Source organism: Triticum urartu, chromosome 5A, assembly GCF_056163025.1.
Source record: "Triticum urartu cultivar PI428250 chromosome 5A, HENAU_Tu73, whole genome shotgun sequence".
Taxonomy (NCBI): Eukaryota; Viridiplantae; Streptophyta; class Magnoliopsida; order Poales; family Poaceae; genus Triticum; species Triticum urartu.
The window spans coordinates 379,136,056-379,151,647 of NC_141877.1; positions in this window are offsets into that span (position 1 = coordinate 379,136,056).

Below are 15,592 nucleotides of genomic sequence, written 5' to 3' on the forward strand. Positions count from 1 at the left end.
TATGTGCTCATTTTAAAGTACCATTAAGCGTTTTGATCTATCCTTATAGATCTTGATGCTCAATGTTCAAGTAGCTTAATCCAGGCTTTCCATTGAAAAACACTTTCCAAATAACCCTATATGCTTTCCAGAAATTCTACGTCATTTCTGATCAACAATATGTCAACAACATATATTCATCAGAAATTCTATAGTGCTCCCACTCACTTCTTTGGAAATACAAGTTTCTCATAAACTTTGCATACACCCAAAATCTTTGATCATCTCATCAAAGCATACATTCCAACTCCGAGATGCTTACTCCAGTCCTTAGAAGGATTGCTGGAGCTTTGCATACTTGTTAGCATCTTTCAGGATTTGACAAAACCTTCTATTGTAGCACATACAACTTTTCTTACGAAAACTTGGTAAGAAAACTTGTTTTGACATCCATATGTAAGATTTCATAATCGAAAAATACAGCTAATGCTAACATGATTCCGACGGACTTAAGCATCGCTATGGGTGAGAAATTCTCATCGTAGTCAACTCCTTGAACTTGTCAGAAAAAACATCTTAACGACAAGTCGAGCTTTCTTAATGGTGATACTTACCATCATTGTCTGTCTTCCTTTTAAAATCCATATGTACCTAACAGCCTTACGACCATCAAGTAGTTCTTCCAAAGTCTACACTTTGTTTTCATATATGGATCCTCTCTCGGATTATATGGCCTCGAGCCATTTTGGAATCCAGGCCCACCATCGCTTCTCCATAGCTCGTAGGTTCATTGTTGTCTAGCAACATGACTTCCAAGACAGGATTACGTACCATTTTGAAGTAGTATGCATCCTTGTCATCCCACGAGGTTTGGTAGTGACTTGATCTGAAGTTTCATGATCACTATCATAAGCTTCCACTTCAATTGGTGTAGGTGCCGCAGGAACAACTCCCTGTGCCCCGCCACACACTAGTTGAAGAGATGGTTCAATAACCTCATCAAGTCTCCACCATCCTCCCACTCAATTCTTTCGAGAGAAACTTTTCCTCGAGAAAGGACCCGATTCTAGAAACAATCCCTTATTGCTTTCGGATCTGAGACAGGAGGCATACCCAACTGTTTTGGGTGTCCTATGAAGATGCATTTATCCGCTTTGGGTTCGAGCTTATCAGCCTGAAACTTTTTCACATAAGCGTCTCAGCCCCAAACTTTTAAGAAAAATGACTACTTAGGTTTCTCTAAACCATAGTTCATACGGTGTCATCTCATCGGAATTACGTGGTGCCCTATTTAAAGTGAATGTGGTTGTCTCTAATGCCTAACCCATAAACTTCCGTGGTAATTCGATAAGAGACATCATGGTATGCATCATATCCAATAGGGTGCAGTTATGATGTTCGGACACACCATCACACTATGGTGTTCCAGGCTGTATTAGTTGTGAAACAGTCACAATGTCTTAATTCTGTGCCAAACTCGTAATTCAGATATTCATCTCTATGATCATATCATAGATATTTTATCCTCTTGTCACGACGATCTTTCAACTTCACCTTGAAATTACTTGAACCTTTCAATAATTCAGACTCGTGATTCATCAAGTAAATGTACTCAACATCTACTCAAATCATCTGTGAAGTAAGAACATAACGATATCCACTACACGCCTCAGCACTCATTGGACTGCACACATCAAAATGTATTACTTCCAACAAGTTGCTTTCTAGTTCCATTTTACTGAAAACGAGGCTTTCAGTCATCTTGCCCATGTGGTATGATTTGCATGTCTCAAGTGATTCAAAATCAAGTGAGTCCAAACGGTCCATTTGCATGGAGTTTCTTCATGCATATACACCAATAGACATGGTTCGCATGTCTCAAACTTTTCAAAACGAGTGAGCCCAAAGATACATCAACATGGAGCTTCTTCATGCGTTTTATACCGATATGACTTACGTGGCAGTGCCACAAGTAGGTGGTACTATCATTACTATCTTATATCTTTTGGCATGAACATGTGTATCACTACGATCGAGATTCAATAAACCATTCATTTTAGGTGCAAGACCATTGAAGGTATTATTCAAATAAACAGAGTAACCATTATTCTCCTTAAATGAATAACCGTATTGCGATAGACATAATCCAATCATGTCTATGCTCAACGCAAACACCAATCTTGATGGTAGAGGGAGCGTGCGATGCTTGATCACATCAAGCTTGGAAAAACTTCCAACACATATTGCCAGCTCACCTTTAGCTAGTCTCCGTTTACTCCGCAGCCTTTTATTTTGAGTTTACTAACATTTAGCAACCGAACCGGTATCTAATACCATGGTGCTACTAGGAGTACTAGTAAAGTACACATTAACACAATGTATATCCAATATACTTCTATCGACCTTGCCAACCTTCTCATCTACCAAGTATCTAGGGTAATTCTGCTCCAGTGGCTGTTCCCCTTATTACAGAAGCACTTAGTCTCGGGTTTGGGTTCAACCTTGGGTTTCTTCACTAGAGCAGCAGCTGATTTGCCGTTTCATGAAGTATCCCTTTTTGCCCTTGCCCTTCTTGAAACTAGTGGTTTCACCAACCATCAATGATTGATGCTCCTTCTTGATTTCTACTTTTGTGGTGTCAAACATCGCGAATATCTCAAGGATCATCATATATGTCCTTGATATATTATAGTTCATCACGAAGCTCTAGCAGCTTGGTGGTAATGACTTCGGAGAAACATCACTATCTCATCTAGAAGATCAACTCCCACTCGATTCAAATGATTGTTGTACTCAGACAATCTGAGCACAAGCTCAACAATTGAGCTTTTCTCCCTTAGTTTGCAGGCTAAGAAAATCGTCGGAGGTCTTATACCTCTTGACGTGGGCACGAGCCTGAAATCCCAATTTCAGCCCTCGAAACATCTCATATGTTTCGCGACGTTTCAAAACGTCTTCGGTACCTCAACTCTAAACCGTTTAACTAAACTATCACGTAGTTATCAAAATGTGTATGTCAGATGTTCGCAACATCCACAGATGACATTCGAGGCTCAGCACACTGAGCGGTGCATTAAGGACATAAGCCTTCTATGAAGCAATGAGGACAATCCTCAGTTTACGGACCTAGTCCGCATAATTGCTACTATCATCTTTCAACTAAATTTTCTCTAGGAACATATCTAAATAGTAGAACTGAAGCGCGAGCTACGACATAATTTGCGAAGACCTTTTGACTATGTTCAGGATAATTAAGTTCATCTTATGAACTCCCACTCATATAGACATCCCTCTAGTCATCTAAGTGATTACATGATCCGAGTCAACTAGGCCGTGTCCGATCATCACGTGAGACGGACTAGTCATCATCGGTGAACATCTTCATGTTGATCGTATCTTCTATACGACTCATGTTCGACCTTTCGGTCTTCCGTGTTCCGAGGCCATGTCTGTACATGCTAGGCTCGTCAAGTCAACCTAAGTGTTTCGCATGTGTCCCGAGGCCATGTCTGTACATGCTAGGCTCGTCAACACCCGTTGTATTCGAACATTAGAATCTATCACACCCGATCATCACGTGGTGCTTCGAAACAACGAACCTTTGCAACGGTGCACAGTTAGGGGGAACACCTTTCTTGAAATTTTAGTGAGGGATCATCTTATTTAAGCTACCGTCGTTCTAAGCAAATAAGATGTAAAACATGATAAACATCACATGCAATCAAATAGTGACATGATATGGCCAATATCATTTTGCTCCTCTTGATCTCCATCTTCGGGGCTCCATGATCATCATTGTCACCGGCATGACACCATGATCTCCATCATCATGATCTCCATCATCGTGTCTTCATGAAGTTGTCTCGCCAACTATTACTTCTACTACTACAGCTAACGGTTAGCAATAAAGTAAAGTAATTGCATGACGTTTATATTGACATGTAGGTCATAAATAAATTAAGACAACTCCTATGGCTCCTGCCGGTTGTCATACTCATCGACATGCAAGTCGTGATTCCTATTAAAAGAACATGATCATCTCATACATCACATATATCATTCATCACATCCTTTGGCCATATCACATCACAAAACACTTGCTGCAAAAACAAGTTAGACGTCCTCTAATTGTTGTTGCAAGTTTTTACGTGGCTGCTATAGGATTCTAGCAAGAACGTTTCTTACCTACGCCAAAACCACAACGTGAATTGCCAATTTCTATTTAACCTTCATAAGGACCCTATTCATCGAATCCGATCCGACTAAAGTGGGAGAGACACACACCTGCCAGCCACCTTATGCAACTAGTGCATGTCAGTCGGTGGAACCGGTCTCACGTAAGCGTACGTGTAAGGTTGGTCCGGGCCGCTTCATCCCACGATGCCGCCGAATCAAGATAAGACTAGTAACGGCAAGATAATTGACAATATCGACGCCCACAACTACTTTGTGTTCTACTCATGCATAGTAACTACGCATAGACCTAGCTCATGATGCCACTGTTGGGGAACGTAGCAGAAATTCAAAATTTTCTATGCATCACCAAGATCAATCTATGGAGTAATCTAGCAACGAGGGAAGGAGAGTGCATCTACATACCCTTGTAGATCGCTAAGCGGAAGCATTCAAGTGAACGGGGTTGATGGAGTCATACTCGTCGTGATCCAAATCACCGATGATCCTAGTGCCGAACGGACGGCACCTCCGTGTTCAACACACGTACAGCCCGGTGACGTCTCCTACGCCTTGATCCAACAAGGGGAGAAGGAGAGGTTGGGGAAGACTCCATCCAGCAGTAGCAGCACGACGGCGTGGTGGTGGTGGAGGAGCGCGGGACTCCAGCAGGGCTTCACCAAGCACTACGAGAGACGAGGAGGAAGAGAGGTAGGGCTGCGCCAAGAGGGAGAGGATCTCGTGTGTCTTGCAGCCTCCAATACCTCAAGTATATATAGGGGAAGGGGAGGGGCTGCGCCCCCACCTAAGGTTCCCTCCCTAGGGGTGGAGGCAGCCCCCAGATCCCATCTGGGTGGCGGCCACAAGGGGGAGAGGGGGAGGCGCACCTGGGGTGGGCCTTAGGGCCCATCTGCCCTAGGGTTTGCCCCCTTCCCCTCTTGGGGCACCTTGGGCCTTGGTGGGAGGCGCCCCAGCCCACCTAGGGGCTGGTCCCTTCCCACTATTGGCCCATGTAGGCCTCCGGGGCTGGTAGCCCCACCTGGTGGACCCCCGGACCCCTCCGGTGGTCCCGGTACACTACCGGTGATGCCCGGAACACTTCCGGTGGCCAAAACCATACTTCCTATATATTAATCTTTACCTCCGGACCATTCCGGAACTCCTTGTGACGTCCGGGATCTCATCCGGGACTCCGAACAACATTTGGTAACCACGTACATACTTTCCCTATAACCCTAGCGTCATCGAACCTTAAGTGTGTAGACCCTACGAGTTCGGGAAACATGCAGACATGACCGAGACAACTCTCCGGTCAATAACCAACAGAGGGATCTGGATACCCATGTTGGCTCCCACATGCTCCATGATGATCTCATCGGATGAACCACGATGTCAAGGACTTAATCAATCCCGTATACAATTCCCTTTGTCTAGCGGTACGATACTTGCCCGAGATTCGATCATCGGTATTCCGATACCTTGTTCAATCTCGTTACCGACAAGTCTATTTACTCGTTCCGTAACACATCATTCCATGATCAACTCCTTGATCACATTGTGCCCATTATGATGATGTCCTACCGAGTGGGCCCAGAGATACCTCTCCGTTTACACGGAGTGACAAATCCCAGTCTCGATTCGTGCCAACCCAACAGACACTTTCGGAGATACCTGTAGTGTACCTTTATAGCCACACATTTACGTTGTGACGTTTGTCACACCCAAAGCACTCCTACGGTATCCGGGAGTTGCACAATCTCATGGTCTAAGGAAATGATACTTGACATTAGAAAAGCTTTAGCATATGAACTACATGATCTTGTGCTAGGCTTAGGATTGGGTCTTGTCCATCACATCATTCTCCTAATGATGTGATCCCGTTATCAATGACATCCAATGTCCATGGTCAGGAAACCGTAACCATCTATTAACCAACGAGCTAGTCAACTAGAGGCTTACTAGGGACATGGTGTTGTCTATGTATCCACACATGTATCTGAGTTTCCTATCAATACAATTCTAGCATGGATAATAAACGATTATCATGAACAAGGAAATATAATAATAACCAATTTATTATTGCCTCTAGGGCATATTTCCAACAGAGTATAGCATAGAGGGGGAAAGGGTCCGATCACATTCACTTAGCAGAAAAACCATCTTGAAGAATTAGCAATAAGTGAATGCTGTAGAGGACATAAACTCATATATATATAGCCAATGAAGAAAAACGACGGAAACAGTGAAGACAATGCAAAGTTGAAGAATATGAACAACTAAGGAATTTCAACTTTTGGTGGTGGCGTGACCCACCGTATAAGAATGATGATTTCAGACACCACGTACAATTATCGTAGGGTTCTGAGAATCAAATTCTTTGTTAATTTCTTCACACTAAGAGTGTTATTCTTCATTAATTGAGGAAAAACATTTCTTCATGTGTTGCACATCTAAGTCATCAATTTTGCATAAGTGTTAGGATGAGTGTCCTTTTCAAAGAACATTCGAAGATTCTAGGATATTTAGCTCACACCGCAACTTGCTAAATATCTTCTCATCCAAGGGCTTTGTGAAGATATCGGCTAGCTGTTCTTCAGTCTTCACATGCTCAATAGAAATGTCGCCCTTCAACACATGATCACGAAGAAAATGATGGCGAATCCGAATGTGCTTAGTCTTCGAGTGCTGAACTGGGTTGTGAGCAATCTTGATGGCACTCTCATTGTCACAGAAGAGAGGCACATTCTTCATGTTGACGCCGTAGTCCTTGAGAGTTTTCTTCATCCATAGCAATTGAGCACAGCAAGAACCAGCGGCAATGTACTCAGCTTCAGCAGTAGATAGTGATACGCAGTTCTGTTTCTTCAAGGACCAACAGACCAAAGATCGTCCGAGGAAATGACATGTACCATATGTTGACTTGCGGTCCACACGATCACCAGCATAGTCAGAGTCAGAATATCCAATGAGATCAAAATCCGAGCCCTTGGGGTACCATAATCCAAGTGTTGGTGTGTGAGCTAGATATCAAAGAATATGCTTCACAGCCTCATGGTGTGATTCCTTCGGTGTAGCTTGAAATCGGGCACACATGCAAACACTAAGCATTATATCTGGCCTAGATGCACATAAGTACAATAAAGAACCAATCATGGAGCGGTATACCTTATGATCGAAGTCAATACCATTTTCATCAGTGCACAGATGGCCATTTGTGGGCATAGGAATTTTGACGCCTTTGCAATCTTGCACGCTGAATTTCCTCAGTACATCCTTGAGGTATTTCTCCTGAGATATGAATATGCCATTGCATTGTTGACGAATTTGAAGACCTAAGAAGAATTTCAACTCTCCCATCATAGACATTTGATATTCTTCACTCATCATATAGGCAAATTCATCACTATAACGTTGGTCAGTAGAGCCAAAGATAATATCATCAACATATATTTGGCACACAAACAATTCACCATCATAAGATTTAGTGAAAAGAGTAGGGTCGAGTGAACCAGGTTTGAAGCCTCTCTTCATGAAGAATTCCTTCAAGGTATCATACCATGCCCGAGGGGCCTGCTTGAGGCCATAGAGGGCCTTGTTGAGTCTGAAGACTTTGTCAGGATTCTTTGGATCTTCAAAACCTGGGGGTTGAGAAACATATACTTCTTCCTCAAGCTTACCATTGAGGAATGCACTTTTCACATCCATTTGATATAAAGTGATATCATGATGGTTAGCATAAGCAAGTAATATGTGAATAGCCTCAAGTCTAGCAACAGGTGAAAAAGTTTCATCGAAATCAATTCCTTCAACCTGTGTGTAGCCTTGAGCTACAAGCCGTGCCTTATTCCTCACCACAAGGCCATTTTCATCTTGCTTGTTGCGGTAGATCCACTTTGTGCCAATGATATTGTGCTTGCGAGGATCTAGACGTTTGACCAGTTCCCAGACATTGTTGAGCTTGAACTGATGTAATTCTTCTTGCATGGCCTGAATCCACTCAGGTTCCAGAAATGCTTCATCTACCTTAGTGGGCGCTGTGATAGAGACAAAAGCACAGTGCCCACAAAAGTTAGATAAATATGAAGCTTTTGAGCGTGTGAGAGGACCTAGCGCTTTGATGTCATTGATGATCTTTTCAACTTGCACTTCTTTTGCAATGCGAGGATGAGCTGGTTGTCATTGAGGAATTTGATCAGCATTCTCTTCAGCACCATTTTCTTCAGTGTTTTCTTCAGGTGCATTAGCTCGACGTTCTTCATGTTCTGGAATGAATTCTTCAGCAGATTCTTTAGTAGGAATGACATCCTCAGTAGCCTTGAACTTGATAGTTTCCTCAGGTGTTGGTTCATCTATCACAGTAGGTAGGTGCTCTCTTTGCGAGCCATTAGTTTCATCGAACCGCACATCTATAGTTTCAACAACCTTGTGAAGAACGTTGTTGAAGACTCTGTAGGTGTGCGAGTCATTTCCGTAACCAAGCATAAAACCTTCATGTGCTTTCGGTGCAAATTTTGAGTTGTGATGAGGATCTCTAGTCCAACATTTAGCACCGAAGACTTTTAAATAACTTACATTGGGTTTCTTATCAGTGAGGAGTTCATAGGCAGTCTTCTTGAAGAATTTGTGAAGATATACTCTGTTGATGATGTGGCACACGGTATCAATTGCCTTAGTCCAGAAACAACGAGGCGTTTTGTATTCATCAAGCACTGTGCGAGCCATCTCAGCAAGAGTCATGTTCTTGCTCTCCACGACGCCGTTCTGCTGAGGAGTATAAGGAGCAGATAACTCATGAGTAATACCAAGTTCATCAAGATGGTCATCAAGACCAGAATTCTTGAACTCAGTGCCATTGTCACTTCTGATGTGCTTGATCTTCACACCAAAGTTGGTTGAAGCCCTCGAGGAAAATTGTTTGAAGACTTCCTGCACTTCATGTTTTTAAGTAACAAGGTGTACCCATGTGTAACGAGAGTAATCATCAACAATAACAAAGCCATATTGAGATGCTTCATTTGAAACAGCGGAATAATGATTAGGACCGAAGAGATCCATGTGAAGCAATTCAAATGGGCGAGTAGTGGTCATGATAGTCTTCGCTGGATGCTTGGCCTTTGTCATCTTCCCAGCTTCACAGGCTCCGCATAGGTGATCCTTGAGGAATTTGACATTCTCGATGCCAATGACATGCTTCTTCTTCGCAAGCGTGTGCAAATTCCTCATGCCTGCATGACCAAGTCATCGATGCCGGAGCCAGCCTTCTGAAGCTTTTGCAAGTAGGCACACGGCTGGTTTGGTCCTGTAGAGAAATCAATAATATACAGGTTTCCTCTCCTAAAGCCTTCAAAGACTTTGGAATTGTCAGCTTCCATAACCACAACACAACGATACTTGCCAAAGACAACAACCATATCAAGATCACAAAGCATTGAGACAGACATAAGGTTGTATCCTAAGGACTCAACAAGCATGACTTTGTCCATGTGTCGATCCTTTGTGATCGCAACCTTACCTAGACCCAATACCTGACTTTTGCCTTTGTCGGCAAAGATGATATGCTTCAGATGCGACGGAGATAATGGAGCATCCATCAATAGATTCTTGTCACCAGTCATGTGATTTGTACATCCACTATCGAGGACCCACTCAGTGGCTTTGGGTTGATCATCCTGCAGATGAATTAGTGCAGCTTACAAACTCATATACTTCATCGGTGAAGAATATGACATCCATTCATCAGATCAATTTCATCAAGAAACAGAACAGATAAAGCAGTATGAGGACGTGAGAAATGAAAGTTCATTTCTTCATGATTAGCCTGCGTCCTATCAGTCATACTCAGGTCTCCAGCAAATTCTTCAGACGATTACGTACGTTTGGAGACCTGACCCTGCAGAAGAGATTAGTTCTTTTTCTTCACCACCCACATCTGAAGGGGTGGGAAAGAGTTCATCACTCTGCGAGCTCCATACGAGAAGGATGGCATAGAAGCCTGTCCATTTCGTTTCATATAAGAGGGGTTAGAGTAAGCATAAGAGTAGGCAGAGAAATTCTTCGAGGACTTATGGACATAATGATTTGAAGAATAATGCACATATCCATAATCCTTAGATCTTCCCTATGAAACAGATGGGTTAGCACGATGATGTTCATATGAGGACTTTGATCCTTTTGAGGAATATGATCCATGTGAAGAGTTTGGTCTGTATGAGGACTTGGATCCATATGAAGAATTTGGTCCATATGAAGAATTGGATCTGGGGTTCCTATTGTTCACAGGTGGTGTCATGATGACATTCACCTGAAGATTTTCAAGACATCTTTTGGGAACCCAGATTTTCTTCATAGGGGAACCGTTCCTGCAGTTAGTGCCAACATATCTAGCAAATACTTCACCATTCCGATTTTTGAACAGTTTATAGTTGGAGTCAAATGACTCATCATCGGAACGAGGAGATTCACATGTAAATCCAGATAAGTTAGATGGATCAACTGGAGGTCCCTTTGCAGCAACCCATGTAGTTTTGGGGTACTGCTCAGGCTTCCAAGATGTACCATCAGCATTGAGTTTCCTCTCAAAAGCAATACCCTCTTTCCTAGGGTTCTTGTTGAGGATCTGCTTTTTAAGCACATCACAAAGAGTCTGATGCCCTTTGAGGCTTTTGTACATGCCTGCCATGTACAATTCCTTCAGCCCTGCATCGTCAGTGATACTAGCAATGTCCTCAGATGAGGAATTAGTGATAGCAGAGGCATGTGAAGAATTTGAAACATTAGCAGCATTTGAACATTCAAGTGAAGAATTAGCAGATTCACGTTCAATGCACTTCAAGCATGGAGGAACAAATTCTTCCTGAGAAGCGCTGATTTATTGAGCAAGTAATGAATCGCGCTCCTTCTGAAGATCTTCATAACTCACTCTTAGCTTCTCAAGGTCTTGCTTTCTTTGAAGAAATTCATAAGAAAGCTTCTCATGATCGGATAAGAGAGTGTTATGATGATCTTGAAGGGTGTCATACTTAGTATGAAGTCTCTGAAGACTTTCAGCCAAAGCTTTTGACTGATCCATTTCTTCACCCAACATATCATCGCTCTTATTTAGCATGTAATGAACTTTTTCCAAAGCTCTTTGTTGTTTAGTGGCAAGGGAAGCAATTTTGACATATCTGGGTCCAAATTCATCACTAGACTCAGATAGGTAGCATTCAGTTACCTCAGCATCTTTTGCCATAAGGCATGATGCAGAAGATGATGATTCTGGTTCGAATGTCATCGCTTTGAGAGATTCCTTGAAGTCCTCAAACCAAGGATCATGACAGGTTCGATGACCTTCATAGACCTCAGAGAGACGGTCCCAGATCAGCTTCACATGATCGAGATGCATGATATTACTGAACTGATTTTGAGACAGACAGGAGCAGATGACATCCTTCGCCGTGAGGTTGAGAAGAGTGTACTTGCGAATGTCATCTGCTTCCGCCATCTTGCACAGATCGGTCAGACCAATCTCAGTGACGGTCCATAGCTCGTTGTTCATCGCCATGAGGCGCTTCTTCATCATGGCCTTCCACTTGGGATACTCATGACCGTCAAAGATGGGGCATGTCACTTTCTTCATACCTGCGGTCAACATAACTAAAACTCCAGGCGGTTAAACCAAAATCACATAGAACAAGGGAGTACCTTGCTCTGGTACCAATTGAAAGTGCGTTATATCGACTAGAGGGGGGTGAATAGGCGATTTTTATGAAATTCTTCACTAAGGAATTTGCCGGTGAGGAAATTCCTTAGCGAAGAACTACTAGCAGCAGAATAAGTACTCAAAAGTAAACATTACAGAACACAAGCATAGTCATCATGATGAAATGAAGACAGGCACAGAGTACAGGAAGCGTAAGCACAGGATAACACAGGATGAAGACAAACAGACTAAAGAAATTGAACTGAGGAAATTGAGAAAGTCTTCAGTCAAAGTCTTCAAACACAGATATGAACTAGCACACAACACAGCTATGAGGAAATGAAAGAGTTGAGGAAATAGAACCACTAACTTGGTGAAGACAACGATTTGGTAGACCAGTTCCAACTGCTGTCTCAGTTGTACGTCTGGTTGGAGCGGCTGAGTATTTAAACTCGAGGACACACAGTCCCGGACACCCAGTCCTGAGCACGCAGCTCAGGACACCAAGTCCTCACCGTATTCTCCTTGAGCTAAGGTCACACAGACCTCGCCCAATCACTGGTGGTAAGTCTTCAGGCGACTTCCAAACCTTCACAAACTTGGTCACTCGGCGATCCACAATTCCTCTTGGATGCTCTAGACCATGACACCTAACCGTCTGGAAGAAGCACAGTCTTCAAAGGTAACAAGCGTCGGATCCACGCAGGATCAATCTCTTTAGTGATGCTCAATCACTTGGGGTGTGTAGGTGTTTGGGTTTGGGTTTGTCCTCACTTGATGATTTTCTCTCAAAGTCCTCGGAGGATGGGTTGCTCTCAAATGACTAGTGTCAGTTTCTCTCAGAGCAGCCAACCAGCTAGTGGTTGTAGGGGGCGGCTATTTATAGCCTAGGGAGCAGCCTGACATGATAAGACATAAATGCCCTTCAGTGATATGACCGTTAGGTGGATAGATATTTTTGGACAGCTGGCGCATAGCACAGCAACGGTCGGAATTTTGACTAGCAAAGTCATCAGGGCTATCATGTTCCTCACTGTGTAGGAAATCCGCACTGGCGAATTCCTAACTCCTCAGTCAGAACAAATTCCTCAGAGACCAGAAGAGCTTCGTCTCTATCACTGAAGAATATGACTGGACTGTATGAGATTTCCAATGGCTTCACTCGAAGGGATTGGTAGGTGTAGCATTTTGAGTTGAGCATCACATGGAAATTTTTCCTTAGTATTTCCTCGACCCCCTTTAACAGTACGGTGTTTCCTATGACTCAAGAAAGAGAAAATGAAACTACGAAAACAAAAGTCTTCACGCTTCATGTCCCTCGAATGAATACCAAGTCTTCAAGGTCACACCAATTTCTTCACTTTCAAAGTCTTCAGAAAGCCAAGGTCTTCAGTCGAAGAACTTCATTTTTAGGGGTCGACTTTCTCTGTAAATATCAAACTCCTCATAGACTTATAGACCTGTGTACACTCACAAATGCATTAGTCCCTTAACCTATAAGTCTTCAATACACCAAAATCACTAAGGGGCAGTAGATGCACTTACAGGGCTCATCATTGATAATCCCCAAGTGCAGGGAATCATCGTAGCAATTCCCAATGGTGGAAGTGATAAGTATGGACTGTCGAACCCACAAGGAGCTAAAGGTAAGATCAATATTCTCTCAAGTCCTATCTGCCACTGACACTACACTACGTACACCGAACATTTGCTTCCAACTAGAAACGATAAATAAAACTATGTTGTGGGTATGAAGAGGATAACTTTGCATGATATCAGAGAGCTAAAACATAAAAGTAGGTGTTGCTATCATAAAGTTAGAATATATTACTAAATATTATAAATAGCGAGTGTGGAATAATGATGGATCGGTGTGCGGAATTGTCCTAGGCAATTGTTAACAAGACCGATAGTCGTCATTGCAATTTCATATGAGGGAGAGGCATAAGCTAACATACTTTCTCTTCTTGGATCATATGCACTTATGATTGGAACTCTAGCAAGCATCCGCAACTACTAAAGATCATTAAAGTAAAACCCAACCATAGCATTAAAGCATCACGTCCCCTTTATCCCATACGCAACAACCCAACACCCTACATAGTCGGGTTTATGCTTCTGTCACTCAAGCAACCCACTATAAGCGAATCATGAACTTATTGCAACACCCTACAGCGGGAATCCCTCATGCTTGCGCGACACAAAGGGCATAATAGGGCAGCACCGAAATAAAACATACAACTCATTCCAATCTACATGAACAATCAACCCAAGGACAAAGGATATCTACTCAAAACATCATAGAATGGCAACACATCATTGGATCATAATATGTGGCATGAAGCACCATGTTCAAGTAGGGATTACAGCGGGGTTCGGGAGAGTGGACCACGTAAAAGAGATGAGGATGGTGATGATGATGGTGATGTTGATGAAGACGATCACCACTGCGATGATTCCCCTCCCGATGGCACTCCGGTGCAACCGAGTGAGAGGAGGAGAGGTTCTCCCCCTTGTGCTTCCTCCTCCATGGCCTCCCCCTGGATGGGGAGAGGTTCCCCCTCTGGTCCTTGGCCTTCATGGTGATGATGGCCCCTCCGGGATCCTCCCCCATGCCCTCCGGTGATGATGGCCCCCTCCGGCAGGGTGCTAGAAAGGGCCTAGATTGATTTCTCGTGGCTACAGAGGCTTGCGGTGGCGGAACTTCCGACCTATTATTTTCTGGGGTTTATGTATTTATAGGAATTTTTGGCGTCGGTTTCACGTTAGGGGGGTCTCCGAGTCGTCCACGAGATTGGGGCCCACGCCTAGAGGGGTGGGGCGCACCCCCCACCCTCGTGGACGGCTCGGGACTCTTCTGGCCCAACTCATTTACTCCCGGGGCTTCTTTTGGTCCATAAAAAATCATCAAAAATTGGCACGTCAATTGGACTCCATTTGGTATTCCTTTTCTGCAATACTCAAAAACAAGGGAAAAACAGAAACTGGCACTAGGCTTTAGGTTAATAGGTTAGTCCAAAAAATCATATAAAATAGCATATAAATGCATATAAAACATCTAAGATGGATAATATAATAGCATGAATACTTCATAAATTATACATACATTGGAGACATATCAGCATCCCCAAGCTTAATTCCTGCTCGTCCTCAAGTAGGTAAATGATACAAGAAATAATTTATGAAGTGTGAATGCTAGCAAGTGCATAGGTTTCATCAATTATAGTTCCAATCACTTTTTCTAGCATCATTATATATCATAACAGTAGCTCAAATCACGAAACTTCTCATGATCAAGTAACAAGCTATTCACATGTTAAAGTATAGATCATAAACTTTCTTGAAAACTAACAAACTGTGCTCTTAGTCATCAAGCAATTGCAATTCATCTTATTTTCGGGAAGGGTCTATGTAAGAGCTTTGATTCAGCAAACTCCACATACTCAACTATCATTTAATCTTTCACAATTGCTAACACTCATGTGATATTTATGGGTTCAAAGTTTTAATCGGACACAGAGAAAGATAGGGGCTTATAGTTTCGCCTCCCAACCTTTTACTTCAAGGGTAATGCCAACAATAATAATTTATGAGAACCTACATCCAAGTGGATATATATATCCGGATCGATCCAACACAAAGTGCTTGCCAAAGGAAAAAGTGTAAAAAGGAAAGGTGATGACCACCATGACTCTTGTATAAGGGTAGAAGATAAAAGTAAAAGATAGGCCCTTCACAGAGGGAAGCAGAGGTTGTCAT